This window comes from Bombyx mandarina, chromosome 19, assembly GCF_030267445.1.
Source record: "Bombyx mandarina strain Sakado chromosome 19, ASM3026744v2".
NCBI classification, from domain to species: Eukaryota; Metazoa; Arthropoda; class Insecta; order Lepidoptera; family Bombycidae; genus Bombyx; species Bombyx mandarina.
In genome coordinates this window covers 11,575,901-11,592,216 of record NC_143225.1, presented here as the reverse complement: position 1 = coordinate 11,592,216, position 16,316 = coordinate 11,575,901, and the positions used below count along the sequence as shown (strand labels likewise).

The following is a 16,316-nucleotide window of genomic DNA, read 5'->3' as shown; positions in this document are numbered from 1 at the left end:
ATCTAATGTCGAGGTGATGTGTGACGTTAAGATGTCTATGGCTTCAGCGGTATCCTGAGGAGACGGGATAGAGTCCGGGTTAAACGGGAGCGATGGTGGATCAGATTCAGCCAGGCTGATGCCCAGCGTGTGCCAATCCACCACAGTCCTCGTGACGGGAACGGAATCGGGAGCGCGACCGAGCTTCATAACGACGGGACGGTGGTCTGAATCTAACTCTGAAACTACTTCGATCGAGTGTAAGCGCAGAGTTACGTTTTTTAATAACGCTATGTCGAGTATATCCGGGCGATGCGCGATATTTAGCGGGTAGTGAGTCGGGGTTAGCGGAGCGACGATATCGAAGGCGAGATCATCGACTAACGCGTCAAGCCGCCTGCCATTCGGGGTTGTGGTGTGTGAGTTCCACCTGATGTGTTTACAATTTAGGTCGCCCGCCAGAATGACAGAGCTCCCCATACCGAGCAGCGCCTCGATATCACTGCTTAGAACGATCTTACCCGGTGGAAGATAAACGGACGCGATAACGATCGGCGCGTGTCCCGTCAGTGAGATTCGGCACACTGATGCTTCGATATTAGCGAGCGCGGGAGGATCGAGCGGGACGCAATGCAGGGCTCTTCTATAGTAAATGACGGTACCACCACCACGGGCAGAGAGCCTGTCGTTCCTGACCATGTTATAGTTCGCGATTTTAGGGTCACGGCGCGCGGGCTTAAGTAGGGTCTCCTGCACTAAAAAGATATCAATTTGATGGTCACGCAAAAAGTCAGAAACCTGATCACGTTGATTTGCGAGACCGTAAGCGTTAAAAAATCCTATCGTTACGGATAGGGGCTTTATTCTACTTATATACGCCATTGATTACCGGCGGAGTGAGGGGAGGACGTACGTATTTAATGACGCGTATACGTCGGCGTATTCTTGCACAACGGCGATAAAGTGTTGTGCAGTGGAGGCAGCGCGAATGGCGTCGCCCAAAGCGTTAACGCGCTCAAAGTTGATCGACTGAAAGAAGTCGATCGCTAAAGCGAGATTGTCGGACGCGGTCGGAGGGCAAGTCGCGGGAGAGGGACGAGTCGCGGGGGCGGGACGAATCGCGGAGGAGGGAGTTGTAGCCGTGTTCGTGTACGGCAGCGGTTTTGCCCAGGCCGAGACACTGGGCACCGCCGCCGGAACGAACGCTGGCTTAGCCTGCGACGCAGAGGGTGCCGTGGCTTTGATGTCTGGGCCGGAAGCTCGGAGGCGGTTTTGGCGGGCGACGCGGCGATTTATTTTAGGGGCTCGGGGGCAACCACGGTAATTCGCGGGGTGACCCTGTGTTCGACACAGGACGCAGCTAGGCGGTTCCGTCGCGGTTTTTTGGTCGCGAGCGCAGAGGGCCGTGGCGTGATCGCCCAAACACTTAACACATCGGGGGCGCGCGTGACAGTTACGGGAAGAGTGCCCGTACAATTGACAGTTATGGCACTGGCTAGGAGTGCCTTTTTTATGGGGGGCTTCGATGGCGATACCGGAGAGCCTACAGACGGTCTGTGTGTTGAAGATTTTCTTACCCTCGGGGGTAGGCTGGAGGGTGACTAGAACCATATTATATGGCTCCCTACCGCGACCGGTGTGCATACGGTGCACAGAATTCACTGGAAAGCCCTGTTCTAACAGATCGGCCTTGACGAGCTCTACATCTAACTCTTTAGGGATTCCGCGTATTACAACGCGGAGTTCGCGCTCCTCCTGGAGCGTATAAGTATGGAAACTTATACGTTCCTTACGGAGGTAAGAAGAGAGGGCCCTATGGTCGTCGGGTGTTTGAACCTTAATTTGAATGCCGTTCGCGAGGTTACGGGCATTCGTGAAATTTATATTTTTGGCCTTAAGGGCCAGGCAAACTCGATCCCAAGCTGCCTTCTCCTGAAGGATAACCGGGGGAGGGGTCTGGGTTTTATTTTGTGCCACCGGACGCGGCGACGGAGTGGCACGGGCTGGGGGCGCAACGGGAGTCTGAGGGCGGGGGCGCGACGCGTTCACGGCTTTGCTAATTTTAGCGACCGCGGGAGCTCGAGACTCCGCGGCACGCTTCTTACCCTTCTGTACCAGGGTGAATCCATCCGTCGATGAGGCGGGGGCGAGGTCGACCTCCATGTCCGAGTCAGAGTCGGAGCACGAGGAGGCGGGTGCAGGCGACCTACGAGCAAGTGTAGGTGTTTTAGAGGGCGCGACGGAGGCCGCGGATGATCGCTCAGCTGAAACGATGGTCACGGCGGACGACGCAGCAGCTTTTCTCGCCAGTATAGGCGACACGGGAGCGGCAGGCACGACAGAGGCTGCGGTGCTCAATGCAGAAGCTCTGCACGCAGGTACAGGCGACGCAGGAGCAGCGAGCGCGGCGGAGTCCTCGAGAGGGCTCGCAGTGTGATTGGCCTTGAAGGCCAGAAACTCTGAGGCGAGCTGTGGGTGGCGAAGTCGGAGGAATTCCGCGAATACAGCGTCCATGATCGCTGAGTACCCAGGTGGGGCGGCCCCGGGTCTTGAAACACTCGCCTTGCGGCGAGGCCCCAACTTCTCGGACCTGAGCGGTTCTATTGAACACAGGTGGCAATGCGGCGCGATTACTACAGGACAAAGAAAAAGCACAACAAAACAGAAATTACAAAAAGAAACAAAACAAATAAATACTTGCAGGAAAACACTTTGTCGGCAAATGTTCCACGAACACAAAAATAACTAAAACAAAACAAATAAAAGCTTCCAGGAAACACACTTGGTCGGCAGATGTATCACGAACACAGGCCGCGCGAACAATGGCCGGGCTAACAAAAGCCGGGCGAACAAAGACCGGGCGATCGAGTGGACGATGAGCACGTCCGCACGTGACGGGTGCCTCTATCGGAATGCACTTCTTCTCTATATTCTCTATAAGTATGGAAAATTTCATACTCCTCCGTCCGCGCAATTTTCGTGAAAAGGGATACAAAGTTTTTGCTTCACGTATTAATAAATACTATAAGCTTTCATAATGTTTTGTAAATCAAATATGTTCTCTAATATTACATGCGTTAGTCGTGGGAGGCACCCGCCTACGAGGGTTGACATTCTGTGTACAAATTCACTAAACGAAGGATGCTCTTCCAATTAGTTATTATAAAAACCTAGACTACATATGTATTCTTAATATGCCTTTATTATTGGTTATTTCTAGCTATCCTCCTCGCGTCGTTTTCCTCATTACTGAGGGTTGTGACTCCCCCGCTGCATCAGTTTCTCCCGTACGATTTATTTCCATCCGCTGCGATCCTTAGCTTCATGAAGGGCATTGTGAAAGTTGATGTTCAGAGAAGATCGTATTTGGTCCGACCATCTCGTGGGAATGCCTCCTCTGGGACGTTTGCCATCGATCTTTCCTGTCACCATCAGCTTTTCTAGATTGTGACCCTTTTTACGAGCAATATGTCCGAAGAATTCCAGCACCCTATGAATGCATTTCTGGCCTACGGAACAACTATAGTTTTCTTTATGCTTTGTACTTGATACTTCTTATCATCATACCATCGGACCGGACACTACCAGATCAGAACTCGTCTAGAATAGCTGCACTTATCTATACTAGGCTTTCAGAGATCTCTTTTGCCACGCACCATCCGCCTTTGGAAAGAACTCCCCTTCCCGGTGTTTTCTGAGCGCTACGGTACATCCTTCTTCGAAAGAGATTTGAGAAGAGTCTTCGATAATAAAGAGCGGCTTGGCTGTGCCCTCTATTAATGTCCATGTTTTTTTTTTATTGCTTAGATGGGTGGACTCACAGCCCATCTGGTGTTAAGTGGTTACTGGAGCCCATAGACATCTACAACGTAAATGCGCCTTCCACTTTGAGATATAAGTTCTAAGGTCTCAAGTATAGTTACAACGGCTGCCCCGCCCTTCAAACCGAAACGCATTACTGCTTCACGGCAGAAATAGGCAGGGTGGTGGTACCTACCCGCGCGGACTCACAAGAGGTCCTACCACCAGTAAAAAACTACCTGTAGCATTGTTATACAACGAAGTTACCGTCGTATTATAACTTAAAATTATAAATAAAATAAAACTAGGTTATTAGTGCTTGATTGAACAAGCTTAATATAATAATAAATAATAAATAAGCTTAAGCTAAATAATAAAAAAAAAAAAAAAAAAAAAAAAAAAAAAAAAAAAAAAAAAAAAAAAAAAAAAAAAAAAAAAAAAAAAAAAAAAAGGTATGACGAAGCCAAAATCACGTAATTCATTTTGCCTATAATTCGCCTATAATTCAGTGAATTTGTCGGCAACCAAACTAAAGCGCTGCGTTTTGCTATGACGAACGGCCATGTACTACCGTTTCTCTTCACAATAAACTATAATATTTCACGTCGCAACTCACACACAACTCACACACAAGTCACATCGCGTGACTTGTTCGTATAACTCGATAATTTGTATCGTAATGTCAGGAACGGTAGTGCGACTGAGATTTGTTGATTTATAGCTGTAAAACTGATGAAGCTAATTTCCGGTTGGCATGATAAGGTAAGTTGTTTTATTTATTTATTTTTATTGCGTGTTAAACGAGATCAGCTTACCAGATTGCCCATTGATCATGGCCGCCCATAAAGAACATTATCGCCACCCATCTTAAGACATGATGTCAGGATTAACTATAGCACTACGATTGCTCTTCAAATCGGAACTTAAATAGTATATTTATTTATTTACTTTAGTCTTTTTGCAAACTAACGATAGTACTAAAACATTTGTACGGTATTAATGGTAACTTAAGTAGCCGTCTGAAGCTTATGAAGTCGCCGTGGCCTAAAGGATAAGACGTCCGGTGCATTCGTGTCTAGCGATGCACTGGTGTTCCAATTTTTCTAATGAAATACTTAGTTATCTATCAATGTTCACGATTGTCTTGTTGAAGGAATGACATCGTGTAATAAAAATCAAACTCGCAAAATTATAATTTGCGTAATTACTGGTGGTAGGACGCCTTGTGAGTCCGTACGGGTATGTACCACCGCCCTGCCTATTTCTGCCATGAAGCAGTAATACGTTTCGGTTTGAAGGCTGGGGCGGCCATTGTAACTATACTGAGACCTTAGAACTCATATCTCAAGAGGGATGGTGGAATTTACATTGTAGATGTTATAGGCTCCAATAATCATTTAACACCAAGTGGGCTGTGAGCTCGTCCAACCATCTAAGCAATAAAAAAAACAGCTTGCAACAGCTACAAATCACTACAAATCATCATGGAATACATTCGTTTCCGGAGAACAAGCTAGTAAAGCCCTTAGATAGTAGTATAGTAGTAGTAGATTATACACTTAATATTCGAGATAGATGCGCAACTCTTATTTTTATTTATGCTTTAGTTAGAGCCCACTCCAGCAGGCGTCGCTACGGTCGATCATTAGTCTCCCTACCCCCCACCAGGTGGCTTTTTTAGTTATTTTAATATTTTTTACAACGCTCTTTATGGAAAAATCTTATCGTTTAGAATCGCTGAAATTCCCTGTATGCAAAGCCATTATGCAGCGAGACAGCCCGACGTGTCGGAGAGTTAGCGATGTGCTGAATGGTACTAATAAGCTGCTGCAATCGACGCAGCACCCCACTCATGCATCCCACACAACTGTCAATGAATCAGTAATGGCGGACCACGCCCAAACCGCTTCCTACCTCTTTAAAACACCCACAATGGCAGACCGTCTAATGATTTTCGACACAATATTTTATTCAACAAGAGACGTTTTCTATGCAATTAATGGAAGTACGTACTTAGAAAATTGACATACTGTCTACTCTCTATAAGATGGCTTTTGCGCCATTTGTTATAAGTGAATTTTATTGTCTCAGTCACGGTCTTCGATACTTTGTTTCAACCTTCGTATTCGCTTTGGTTTCCCAATGCGAAGCCGTGTACAAAATGTACATTAACATAAGACATATATTTCTCAGTGACAAGCAGAATGGAACCTAACAAGAGAAAATTCGAATTATACACGGCCCGAATATGAGATAAAAAATATATATCAATTCAATTTTGTAAATAACGGAGATGAATATTCTTCGTGAACCTTTCCGGTATATTGGCTTTTCTTGTACATAACACAGATTCTTTGAATTCAAATTACATCCGTTTATGCTTGAGATACTCTTTGGAGTTTTTATATTTGTTTTTAGTGTACTCGGTAAATAAACATCGCTGATGTGAGGTTGGGATCTTAACTGTATTGTGCAATGGCCGTCTTACTAAAGAAAGAGGTAAATACATGTGCCGATGGAAGGTATCTGAAGCCAAAATAATAATATGGTATTTTTTTTTTTATTGCTTAGAAGGGTGAACGAGCTCACGGCCCACCTGATGTTAAGTGGTTACCGGATCCCATAGACGTCTACAAAGTAAATGGCGCTACCTATCTTGAGATATGAATTCTAAGGTCTTAGTTTTTACAGTACAACGACTGCCCCATCCTTCAAACCGAAACGCATTACTGCTTAACGGCAGAAATAGGCAGGGTGGTGGTACCTACCCGTGTGAACTTACAAGACGTTCTACCACCAGTATCGATAAGGCGCGAATAAAAATCTTAATGCATTTGTATTCATGTAATGTAATCAATTCAATTTTGTGTAATGTTTAGAAAACTCTATAGCGACTTTGTGACTCAACTAATCATGAGTAGCCACCGTACATCCAAGATTATTATTCCCCTTTCGGCGACACTGTTTGTGTTCTAGCTAATATAATACGTCTACAAGATGATCAGAGCGCAGTCTCAATTATGCTTTATAACCTCCATTGCACTTTCCAACCAAGAATGGGGGACTGCTTGGCTACAGAACTAGGCGGGATTAGCGAATGATTTGATTTTATAATTGTTATTAAAATAAAACGCCATTATGCAAGTAATATATCATGGATTTCAGATAAAATTCACCGTTGGATGTAAGATAGGTCTCCTCGGTGAGCACTAACGAATTCATCTCAATAAATTTTCGGAACAAATCGACCGTGATGCTGGAATAAACGATAAATCCGGACTTCCAACTCGCTCAGACTTGCGTGCGATGGGCACTCGGCCAAAGAACTAGTCGCACTGTGCACTATAAACCAAAGATATAAAGCTGGGGCGTTATCCATATATTGTTTTTATTGGCTAATTCAACAGTATACTGGATAATACAATAACCTATATGACAGTATTTATTTGGAAGATTGCATTACATCTATATATTAATACGTGAAGCAAAAACTTTGTACCCCTTTTTACGAAAATTGCGCGGACGAAGGAGTATGAAATTTTTCACACTTATAGAGAATTTAGAGAAGGAGTGCAGGATGCTAATAATTTATTTAAATTGTGCATTAATAATACATAAATCATACATACATCAATACATAATCAATAAATAAAAACATTACACACACTATCATGTATTTGACGTGTGTCAAATGTAGTGCTATTCTTAACACTAGATAGAATCAATTCAATATCAGGAGATGTCAAAATCAAGAAGTAGAATTAGTAGAAGTATTAAAAGAACGGTCACCTGCCGCCGTATTTATGAAAATGTATTGGTTTCCGTAGCCCGGTGTCTACGTGCCTCCTCAGATTACCTGGCCTTCACCGAATTTTCTAAGAACTGGACACATATTTTTTTTGGCTTTTCACTAATGCTTCACCGAAAAAACTTAGATACACAAATAACTTAAATGTGAGTTTTGCATTTCAAAGGAAACCGTAAATCAGGTGGCTCACACAAAAACATGACCTTTAAACGAAGCTTACAAAGTTTTATAAACTTTGCCGTAATTTTCAAAGAAACCTAATGTTTAACTGACCGAATGGATTGTAACTCGAAAAGTATCTTTGAAATAATCTAAGTTTTCTGCGAAAATCTCATGTATTTATTTTATTTCACTTGTACTTTTAATTCAAGTTTTAAAATGTGTTGACTTTTTTATTCGTAAAGGAAAATCTTTTTTCTCATAAATCTCACAATTTTATTTGATAAAATTCACATAAGTGTTCTATTCCATTGGTCTCTGGACTGCACGAGAGATATATCTGTTCAACAGTGGATGCTTAGTGACTGTGGTGATGGTAGCCAATGAAGTTACCATTTTCCAACGCTGGCCATTTGAAACATAATTTATATTGTGTAACTAGCAATAAATTCTAAATTAAAATGATATTAACTATAATTTAGAATTGGGATCGTGGCAGACAAAATAAAATAATTCCTTTTTGGAACATCTCCTCAAATCTTCTGTATTATAATAATTAAAAGTTAATTGATACCTTTTTTACGTCTTGCGCATTTTACCGTCTTCGTCATCTCCCTTTTCTCTGTCATTCTGTCTGTCATTCTCATTTCCCTTTATCACCATTTTCTCTTACTCACATTTTAACGCTCCTTTCCACACTCTTTTTATACATTCCTTTCTTACCAATCCTACAATAATATTTAGTTGAGAGGCATCCGAATTCCCATCATTAGACGTTAATCATTATACTTAAAGGTCCTAAACTAGGATTTACTCTTAGCCAAATATCCTTCAGGAAAATTAACTCGAGTGGAGTGTAGAGCGCGAAAGCCATGGTACAGTCCCTAGCCACAGATCAAAGAGCTAGTTAAAGTTATTTGATTCCTTTTGGAGGTAGATTTACTAATGATAAAACGTCTTGTAAGTACCACCACATTGCCTATTTCAGCCGTGAAGCAATAATGCGTTTCGGTTTGAAGGGTAGAGCAGCCGTATTAACTATAATATATCTTAGAACTCATATCTCAAGGTGGCAGCATTTACGTTGTAGATGTCTATGGGCTCAGGTAACCACTTAACACCAGGTGGGCCGTGAGCACGCCAACTCATCGAAGAAAAAAAAAGGTTGGCGAGCATACGTCACATCTGATGGTGAGTATTTCATTAGCACATTGAAACCACTGCAAATCGCTCAAGACTTTTCGAACCGCCTTTGAGGAAGGATACGTCATTGAGAAAACACTGAGCAGAGGGGTTCAGTCTTAAGCCTGTCGGTACGTGACAAAAATATCACTGGAAACACAATAGTTCCGGTTAGTTAAGATAAATTGTCAAAATGAGATGAAGGGATCATCTCAACCAATTACTTAGAGTGACATAAACCGGAATTCAGTCTTGGCGGCCTAACATGTAGACGCGATCTATGATTCCTCATCATTTAGTTCGATTTTTGGGGAGCTAGACAACAATGCGGGAATAACATATATATATATATATATGTTATATATATATTTAGTTTTTTTTATTGCTTATGTAAGTGGTTACCGGAGCCCATAGACATCTACAACGTAAATGCGCCACCCACCTTGAGATATAAGTTCTAAGGTCTCAGTATAGTTACAACGGCTGCCCCGCCCTTCAAACCGAAACGCATTACTACTTTACGGCAGAAATAGATGGGATGGTGGTACCTACCCGTGCGGACTCACAAGAGATCCTACCACCAGAAATAATTAGAAAAACCTAAATTGTCCGATGTAATCTTTTGATATTTCCCGAAAAAAAACTCTTACTTTAGTTGTAGTCACAGCGAAGCGTGACCGAGTTTTACAAGCTAATTAATAAAATCAAAACTAATTTCTATATTATTAATGGCTAACGTAATGCGATCAAGATTTTGATCTCTTGTCTGAAATTGGACGACGAAATTGTGACTGTGATGAATTCATAGTAATCCAAAAAAAGCTGCTGTAGGACGTCTTATGAGCCCGTACGGGTTCCTGTCTAATTCTGCCTTGAAACAGTAATGCATTGCGGTTCGAAAGGTGGGGCAGTTGTTGTACTGTAATAACTGAAACTTAAAACTTATGTCACAAGATGAGCAGCGGCGTCAATAAGCTTGATGTCTATGGGCTCGTCCACCCATAAAAAAACCTTCGCCAGATGTCGAAAAGCTTAGTAATTCAGTGTATCCAAATATTACCGAGTACATGTTTGTGATTATTGAAACATTAACTCAGCTCCCACCTACATTATGTATGAAAACGTGTTTGGAAAAGGAATGATTGCCTAACTATTACTTTTTCGGTTTTCTTCAGCTCACAGAATCTCTATTATATAAAGGCTTAGTACGTAATTTTTGAAAAAATATCACATCGAAATATTAACATCGAATCCGTAGCAGATACTGTATCCTCGTGGCCAGACATCTTGTGAGCTCACATGGGTAGGTATCACCAGCCCGCCGCGAGGCAGTAATGCGTTTCGGTTTGTTTTGCGGGACAGCCATTGCATTATAAAACAGACTCTTTGATCATGTCTCAAGGTGGATAGTGACATTTACATCATGGTATCTATAGGCTCCGATAACCACTTAATACCATATAGGTATACCAGATATTACCGGGCCGTAAGCTGTTCCACTCATATAAGCAATGAAAAAGTGTCAATTTTACTGTATAAAAGTTATTCTTCAAGCCATGTGTATGATTGCCTATCAGTAACAAGAGATGCTTACGTCACCATTACGTCCTAGCGCCTGTATAAACTTTGTCTTCATTGTTATTGTTGCGAAATATTATGATCTGTCTAAGGCAGAACTTTGCGCGGCACCTTTACTGAAATACCATTACTTTATTATAAAACATGATATACTTATTCTTACTAGTGGTCCCGCAATAGTCAAATTTCGACTATAATTAATCTAAATTATAAGTTTGGACATTATTAAAGTTCTGTTATCAAAAACTATTATACTTCTATAATCACAGATTTCGCCAAGACTACAACCATAGACAAATACTATTAAAGATTTAATTTAACCTATTGTTAATTTGACCGCAGACTTTATGCAATAACAAAAGTTTGACATTTGACTAGTATATTAACTAGGTATGACGATAAACAAAGAGTTTAAGTGTGTGTGTCAAATACATGGTAGTGTGTGTAATTTTTATTTATTGATTTAATCTATACTAATATTATAAAGAGGAAAGATTTGTTTGTTTGTTTGTTTCGAATAGGCTCCGAAACTACTGGACCGATTTGAAAAATTCTTTTTCCATTAGAAGCCGACATTGTCCCTGATGAACATAGGCTACTTTTTTTTTTTTTTTTTTTTTTTTTTTTTTTTTTTTTTTTTTTTTTTTTTTTTTTTTCATGTGTGTTTTAATGTTTCCGAAGCGAAGCGAGGGCGGGTCGCTATGTATTATAAATTCATAACTTTAAAAAAATATTAACATTCTGCACTCCTTCTCGATATTCTCTATAAGTGTGGGAAATTTCATACTCCTCCGTCCGCGCAATTTTCGTAAAAAGGGATACAAAGTTTTTGCTTTACGTAGTAATATATAGATAGCCACATATTCACTATTTTTACTACAGATTCGGAATGCAGTCTCATTACAGAAGAATCTACATGAAACTGAGTGAGAGAAAACATGAACATCTTTCAAAGTACTGGCATATCCATTGCAATTCATAAAACGTTAATTTTTTACTAAACACAGATCTTAAGGTTGACGAGAACTAAAAGAAACTAGTCCGTTTCATTGAGTAATGGGCAAAGATCTATACAAACTAATTAGCTGTGGATAATATATTACAATACATAGTACAATACATACAATTAAAATACATAGTCCCTGATTGTATAAAATTCTTTTGCTGTTAGGATGATTTTTTAATTAATATTTTATACTATTAAAATTTTACTTTTCAAAAAAACTTTTTAATGATTATCAAAGTGTTTATGTCTGAACTCGACACGATAAGAATAATAATATTCTGTTATTATCGAATTACATGAATTAGAAAATAGCCAAGAAAATAAACTTCGAAACATCAAGAAATTTTGTTAATTAACTAACGTCGATTTCTGCATCAATGTCCAATTAGCTCAAGCAGCCTCGAGAGTTTTTAAACTGAGAAAATTAATTCCATCAAAGTTTCTAATCTGTAACGGTGAAATCTCGAAATTATACCGGAAATCCGGCTTCCATTATTAAAATTTGATCGCGGGCACCAGCGTACGGCGGTTGTAGTTTCCACTGAAAAACCGGTAATGAATTTTATCTGCGCAAAATCGTTTTCCCCAAGCGGTATTCTGGGCTGTAATTTAATTAGGTTTACATTATGCAATTTTGAGGGCTTAATTAAGAGTACGTAGAGTTCAATTTTAACGCCCACCTTTGAAGGTTGAGTTGGATTGATGTCGTAGCTGCAAACTTATAGGCGAACGCGTGACTATCACGCGTATTTATTTCCGACCTAAGCTGATGATCTTGAAAGACCATATCAGTGTCACCGGGCGAGTAGGTGAGCTCACGGGGCTTAAACCTGACGTTGTTGCTAACACGAACCCAAGCAACAGCCGTGCTTCGCAGAATCTATCTACCTAAGCACCGTTAGGGGATCGGGAGGATCCGAAATGACCTTTGGGCGTACGAAATAAGAACGCTGATAACTGTTAGACAACGGACAATGTACGCGATCTGTTTATTTATTTATTGCCCAAATTGATAAACCTTTTCATGTCCCCTTGATGTTAGCCGGAGTTTATAGACTTGGGACATTAATTATAAATCTCAATTGTATAGCGTGACTTGTCTCGCCCTTCAAAAGCAAATCTGCGATAAGAATAGATGGAGCGGTAGTAACAGCTCGTGTGGGTTTACAAAACTCCCTAACACCTTTAAAAACATACCTTACGAAGATAACTGGACCGATATCGAATTACGTGGACCAAAATCTATTCCAAGCTGTTGTGTGTCTGTAACTGTGATTCGTGAATACGATTAAACGGCCATGTTATACCTTTTCCGTATACCGTAGGGTAGGGTAGGGTATAGCGTTGGGTATACCTTCCAACCTGGTACTTACTTGTGAGCACTGAGTGCTCATGTATATAGGGTATACCTTCCAGCCTGGTACTTACACAAGTAACAACAAGCTTGAGAGCACAAGCTCACAAGCACTTAGTGCTCACAAGACGCCCTACCACCACCAGTAGCAGAATGATTTCCTAGACTGAACCTTCTAGATATAAAAATCAGAGGTATCTAATACTGTATTCGTTAACTTTAGATACCCAAACACAGCAAAATTAGTCTATCTCCTACAAGAGCCAGAATGAAACGCCTATCGTTAGTTGCAGCTGACTTGAAGTGCGAGGTTCTTGTAAGCTTGGTCGGTTGGCTTTGGATTTCTTAAGTCCTTTGACGAAACTTTGTCTCTTTGAAAGACCCAAGAAACATTTCTTTGGAATGTGACTGAGAGTTCGTTATTAAATACTGTGGTTAGTTTATGTTCCGTATTAAGTTGGTAAATATCTATTTCGACTTTGGGGTAACGTAGATTGTGCAAGTTAATTTCAATTTCACTACCGTAGGTAGACTGATAGTTCAGATGTTGGCACACGAGGTCCAATATATGGATTTCGAAGACTGGAAGATGATTCGGCGTAAATAGCCATGAGAATTTTTCATTCTCCTCAATTCACTCTTATAACTTCTTCCTAGAAACGACTTTTAGAGATATGACGAGTCTATTTTAAATTTGTTTTCATTCAGGATGTTCTTCGTGTGCGAAAATATGAGCGCTTTCTTATTCTATTACTGTCTAAATCTAACAAGGTATAGAAAAAAAGTACAAAAACCTTTAAGAATAACATTTCGTTTCGCCGTGCTTATGTTACAACAAAAATATTCCACTACACTAAGGTATTGTGACTGCTCGTAAATTCTACTTGATTGATGATCGCTGTGTTTCCTTCTGCGTGTCTTAATAACTAATAGAGGTGGCCTATATTCGTTTTAATCTAAAATATTAGCGAAATGATAATAAAATATGCCCTCAAACAAAGGGATTGTCGCGTCATGTTTATTTCTACTAAGCGATCAGAGCGTTCAGTTCGAAGGAGCGATCGCTAATTTAAAGAAACTAGTGGTCAGTAGTCGAAATTCGACTATGATTAATTGAAATTATAAGTTTAAACATTATTGTCGTTCTATAGTGAAAGACTATTATACTTCTATAATCACAGATTTCGCCAAAACTACACTATAGACAAATAATAAACAATATTAACCTGAAGTCGTCGTGGCCTAAAGGATAAGACGTCCGGTGCATTCGTATCGAGCGATGCACCGGTGTTCGAATCCCGCTGGCGGGTACCAATTTTTCTAATGAAATACGTACTCAGCAAATGTTCACGATTGACTTCCACGGTGAAGGAATAACATCGTGCAATAAAAATCAAACCCGCAAAATTATAATTTGCGTAATTACTGGTGGTAGGACCTCTTGTGAGTCCGCACGGGTAGGTACCACCGCCCCGCCTATTTCTGCCGTGAAGCAGTAATGCGTTTCGGTTTGAAGGGTGGGGCAGCCGTTGTGACTATACTGAGACCTTAGAACTATATCTCAAGGTGTGTGGCGCATTTACGTTGTAGGTGTCTATGGGCTCCAGTAACCACTTAACACCAGGTGGGCTGTGAGCTCGTCCACACATCTAAGCAATAAAAAAAAAAAAAAAAAAATATTCTCAACTTGACCACAGACTGCAATAATCTAATATATAAAAATGAAACCCGGTTTCCGTTGTCACGACATAACATGAAAACGGCTTGACCGATTTGGCTAATTTTAGTCTTGAATTATTCGTGGAAGTCCAGGGAAGGTTTAAAAGGTGAAAAAATATAAAAAAGCTCGGAATTATATAAAAACAAACAATTTTGTTTTTCCTTTGATGTGTCCCCTTGATGTGTCTTTTAGTTATCGATTGAGGCACTACGAAGTCTGCCGGATCAGCTAGTAGACAATAAAAGCTTAGAGCAATAATAGTTTGACAATAAACAAAGAGTTTATATATGTGTGTGTGTGTCAAATACATAGTGGTGTGTGTGATGTTTTTTTTATTGATTTCATGTATTATTAATGCATTATTTTTAAAAAATATTAGCATTGTGCACTTCTTCTCTATATCCTCTATAAGTGTCGAAAATATCATATTCCTCCGTCTGCGCAATTTTCGTAAAAAGGGATACAAAGTTTTTGCTTCACGTTTGAATATATATAGGTAGATAGCTTATCAAGCTTATTGCGTTATGAAATGGATTAACTGGCTTATAACTTTAAAGACACAATAGTTGACAAATACATACAAGAGATTGAAAAATTTTCCACACTTATAGAGAATATAGAGAAGAAGTGCACAATGCTAATATTTTTTTTTAAAATAATGCGTAAAAGATACATTAAGTCAATAAAGAAAACATTACACACACTACATACCATGTATTTGACGCACACACGCATGCATACTATTTATTTATTGTCAAACTTTTGTTCTTGACGTCTGTGGTCAAATTGAGAATAGATTAAATATTGTTTGTCTTAATTAATATTTTTCTGTAGTGTAGTTTTGGCGAAGTTTGTGATTATAGAAGTATAATTCTTTGAAAATAGAATCATAATAGTGTCGAATCATAATGTACAAACTTACAATTCCAATTAATTACAGTCGTATTTCGACTACTGCGGGACCTCTAGTTTATATAATTACATTGAAACAAACAAAACAAAGCATAATATTTATTATTATTAACAATTACATTTTTTGGTCGAAAAATAATAATAATAATAAATCGTGAAATAAATTTTACATACAAAACCTTAAAAAACGCACAACATTTTTACGGAACGCAATAACGTACATAATGAGAAAATATCTTAACTAACAACTAATTAATCCAATAAACAATTATTTATTTTCAATAAACATTTGCTCTAACATCAATCAATCAAAAGGTGGATGTTACAAACATGTTACAAGTAACACGTGCTTAAATTATGTATCAGTACGAACTAGAAATGCTACAGATAAAATATATACATAGTATGTATTTTTTTACCAGAGAACAAAGAGAATTGACAAAGTCTTAATCGAAATACAATTTAAAAACATTACTTTAAACATAATTAATATTACTGGTGGTAGGACCTCTTGTGAGTCCGCACGGGTAGGTACCACCGCCCCGCCTATTTCTGCCGTGAAGTAGTAATGCGTTTCGGTTTGAAGGGTGGGGCAGCCGTTGTGACTATACTGAGAACTTAGAACTATATTTCAAGGTGTGTGGCGCATTTACGTTGTAGATGTCTATGGGCTCCAGTAACCACTTAACACCAGGTGGGCTGTGAGCTCGTCGACACATCAAAGCAATAAAAAAATAATAATAATAAAGGTACTTTTAATCCCGCATTTTTTATTCCCGCATTTTATTTATTATATATTATTATTATTAACAACCTT

At 39.8% G+C, this 16,316-nt stretch overlaps 1 protein-coding gene across 2 annotated transcripts in view; it reads left to right on the top strand.

Moving 5' to 3' along the window:
- Positions 1-16,316, top strand: part of LOC114252718 (zwei Ig domain protein zig-8) — a 280,444-nt gene that overhangs the window by 185,692 nt on the left and 78,436 nt on the right. The gene's annotated exons all lie outside the window — the stretch shown is intronic.